The sequence below is a fragment of the Mustelus asterias genome, chromosome 25 (genome assembly GCF_964213995.1).
Source record: "Mustelus asterias chromosome 25, sMusAst1.hap1.1, whole genome shotgun sequence".
NCBI classification, from domain to species: Eukaryota; Metazoa; Chordata; class Chondrichthyes; order Carcharhiniformes; family Triakidae; genus Mustelus; species Mustelus asterias.
This window is the reverse complement of record NC_135825.1, coordinates 9,700,910-9,705,008: the sequence shown is the minus strand read 5'-3', so window position 1 is coordinate 9,705,008 and position 4,099 is coordinate 9,700,910. Positions and strand designations below refer to the sequence as shown.

Below are 4,099 nucleotides of genomic sequence, written 5' to 3'. Positions count from 1 at the left end.
ACATCTTTAGACTGTGGGAGGAAATCGGACCACCCGGAGGAAACCCACGCAGTCACAGGGAGAATGTGAAAACTTCACGCAGACAGTGACCCAAGGCCGGAATTGAACCCGGGTCTCTGGCACTGCACTGTGATGATGTGGAGATACCGGCGTTGGACTGGGGTAAACACAGTAACAGTTTTAACAACACCAGGTTAAAGTCCAACAGGTTTATTTGGTAGCAAATACCATTAGCTTTCGGAGCGCTGCTCCTTCGTCAGATTCCACTCCATCTGTCCCTGGGTGGACTCGAACCACCAACCTTTTGGTTAACAGCTGGACGCGCTAACCAATTGCGCCACAGACACAAATATGTTCATGGGATGTGCACATCGCTGGATGAGCCAGCATTTATTCCCCATTCCTGAGGGCATTTAAGAGTCAACCACGTTGCTGTGGACCTGGAGTCACATGTAGGTAAGACCGGGTAAGGCTGATAGATTTTCTTCCCAAAAGGACAGTAGTGAACCAGATAGGATTTACAACAATTGACAATGGTTTCATGGTCATCATTAGATTTTTAATTCCAGATTTTTATTGAATTCAATTTTCACCAGCTGTCGTGGTGAGATTTGAACCTCAGTTCCCAAAGGATTACTTGGCCTCAGAATTACTAATACAGCAACTATACCACTGCCTCCCTGTCTCACAGCAGGAAGGGCAGATGGGGCGAGATTTTCCAGCTGCGCTCACTCCAAAACTGGAAAATCCCATCTGAGGTCAACTGACCTTTTCTTGGTCTACCCTCTGCCCGCTACGATTCCCATGGCGGGCAGGACAGGAATATTCCCTCCATGCTGTCTAAACCTTTCATCTTGCACTCATCAGGGCAGATTCTACGATTGACAACAGTCAAAGGAACAACAATTTATACTGCATGGGGAGAAAGAGCTGATTGGTATCAAGTGGAATCTGATTATTCGAGGCAATACACAAGTTGTGTCTTACCAAACAACTATTTATAGTAAGCCCACTTGTGACACTAATAAGTAAAATACTAAATAAATGATACATGTTTTATTCTTTATTTTAAAAGTTCACCTGCAGACTTCTGTAAGTTTATTCAGTAACTTTTCTCTGTGGTTGATAGACACATCGAGTTAGGATCCATCAAGCCAGGTTTCACTCTGAGATCTGCCATGTCCAGTATTAACGTCAGCTGGGATTGGTAACAAAACATAATTAACAGTTCAGATATAAAATCCTCTGTTCATATCTGGCCGACAAATGAGAGAAATACGTATACATGAGGCAAGATTAATGCCTAATTAATTTAATTCATTAATTAACTAATTAATTAATCTTGACTAATAAGGGGATCGGGGTTATGGGGAAAAGGCAAGAGAATGGGGATGAGAAAAAAATCAGCCATGATTGAATGGCAGAGTAGATTTGATGGGCTGAGTGGCCTAATTCTGGTCCTATGTCTTATGGTCTTAAGAGAATGGGAACAGCAGAAGACTGATGTCAAAATGAGAGGAGAAATGATTGGAAGAAATAGAACTTTTGAAGAAAGATGCCTAAGACCGAAGCATTATCAAACTTCTCAACTTGCACACTTCAAAGTAAGCACGGATGTGAAGGATATAAATTTAAATGAATGGAAAGGGCATTTCCTGGCTGACCTCCCAGTCTCTGCAGACATGAGTGTCATGTTTTTATAGTTATATAAAGGCAGCAGTCACTCATAAGGGACTTTGCAAATACATTGTAAGTTCATTTTATTGAGACCAGGCACGTAGGAAGATTAATACAGAGGCATAAAACTTGAAGACAGCAGAGCTGAGTGAATCTACATTTCATCCGGCAGTAAGGATACTTCAGTTGCGAGCACTAAAAGATCTAACTTCACAAAGTAAGTCAAAGAAAGAGGGTTAATAAAAAAAGTTCATTCCACCACCACTTGGGCCACACCCTGGATCACAAATGCTGCCCACAATTCCCATCTGCTTTCTATTTATACTGGGTCAGTTGACCACCACATCATTTTGCCATTGGTTACATTGTCTACTGGGCCAACTGGTCAGCTGACCCTAACAGCATTTTACCATTGGTTATATTATAACAGATTCCAATGTTATCATTGGTTACATGATAATATCTGCGACTGGATTGCATGACACACTTGTCCTCTAGTGATGCCACGCTGCAGTCGCTCAAAGACTTATTACAACAATGAACTCATCCAAAATTCTGCTGCTTGTACCCTAACGCGTACTGCCACCCCTGTGCTTGCTTGATCTGCATTGGCTCCAGATTTGGCAATCTCAGATTTCAAGTCTTCATCCCTGTTTCAACACCTGTGTGGCTTCTCTCCTCCCTCTCTCTCTGTAACCTCTTCCAGTCCTACAAATCTGCACAACCTCAGCGCTCTCCAGCAATTATTGCCCACCCCTAGTTTCCCAAGGGCAGTTGAGAGTCAACCACATTGCTGTGGCCCTGGAGTCACATGCAGGCCACACCAGGTAAGGATGGTAGATTTCCTTCCCTAAAGCACATTAGTGAACCAGATGGGTTTTTACAGCAACCGACAATGACTTCATGGTCATCAGTAGATTCAAGATTTTTTTTATTGAATTCAAATTCCACCATCTACCGTGACAGGATTCGGACCCAGGCCCCCAGAACATTACCTGAGTTTCTAGATTACTAGTCTCGCGATAATACCACTAGGCCATCGCCTCTCTTTAGTTTATCCCTGCTTTTTAATTTCTTCCCCGTTGACGGCTGTGCCTTCAGCTGCCTAGGCCCTAAGCTCTGGAATTCCCTCTGTAAACTTATACCCTTCTCCACCTCTCTCAACCCTCTGAGACACCCTTAAAACCTACCCCTGACTTCCAAGTCACTTCTCTTTTACTATCTTTTTGTCAGCGCTGGATTTTGTTTCATAGAATCATAGAAACCCTACAGTGCAGAAGGAGGCCATTCGGCCCATCGAGTCTACACCGACCACAATCCCACCCAGGCCCTACCCCCACATATTTTACCCACTAATCCCTCTAACCTACGCATCTCAGGACTCTAAGGGGCAATTTTTAACCTGGCCAATCAACCTAACCCGCACATCTTTGGACTGATAATGCTTCTGTGAACTGTCCTGGAAATTTTGACATATTAAAGATGCTATATAAATTTAAGTTGTTGTCGCAAATAGAAAAGTATTTTTAAGACCAATAATGGTTAGAATAGTCTGGTGGATGAGGTAATGGAAGCCAAGTAAAAGGGGGAACATTCAACGTGCACTTGAATGCAATAACGAAATAAGCTTCTACCAGGCTGGGTTCAGTGTATCAAATGATGTTTTTCAGGTTCTTTTTCATATTCGTAATCTAATATATTAAAACCTTTGCACCTGCATGGATTTCTTATTAACCTTTTCCCATTATAAATTCTCAGGTCCACATTTAGAATGGAAATTGCCTGTGTAAACTTGTCAGCTACTAATTACACCCCTCACTAAAATTATTACGATGGTAGTACCACTGGTGGGAGGGTGGCATCGCACTGCTGCAGGTACATGTATATAGTATCTATTATGAATATGGGCACAGGAATTTATAACGGTAATAATGAAAAATAAAGATTGAATGTATGACAGTCGCTGCATCCTGGCCCAATTGTGATCCGGTTTTGAACCTTGCTCCACAGTAGGATTGTGCTTGGCTTTTAGTCCCTATGAGCCACAGGAGGTTCATTCGTGACTGAGCTGCCCAAAGACGGGTTCTTGGCTCAGTAACTGCTAATGCTTTATCCTGAGCCGTTTTCTTCGTAGTTTTTGCAGTGGTGGTTTGCCATTGCCTTCCACGCTCAGGGACAGGTCGAGGATGCTGGTCAGAAGCATACGTCAGCTGGAACAGGAATCAACCCTACATTGTTGGTGTTATTCTGAACCACATTATTTTAAAATTAATTTGTGGTATGTGGGTATCACTGGCTGGCCAGCATTTATTGCCCATCCCTAGGTGCCCAAGGGCAGTTGAGAGTCAACCACATTGCTGTGGCTCTGGAGTCACATGTAGGTCAGACCAGGTAAGGACAGCAGATTTCCTTCCCTAAAGGA

At 43.1% G+C, this 4,099-nt stretch overlaps 1 non-coding gene across 1 annotated transcript; it reads right to left on the bottom strand.

The window, feature by feature from the left end:
• Positions 1-273: 273 nt before the first annotated feature.
• On the bottom strand, positions 274-347 carry trnan-guu (transfer RNA asparagine (anticodon GUU)). The gene has a single exon. It is a non-coding gene; the product is annotated as a tRNA-Asn (tRNA).
• Between the last annotated feature and the right edge of the window lie 3,752 nt (positions 348-4,099).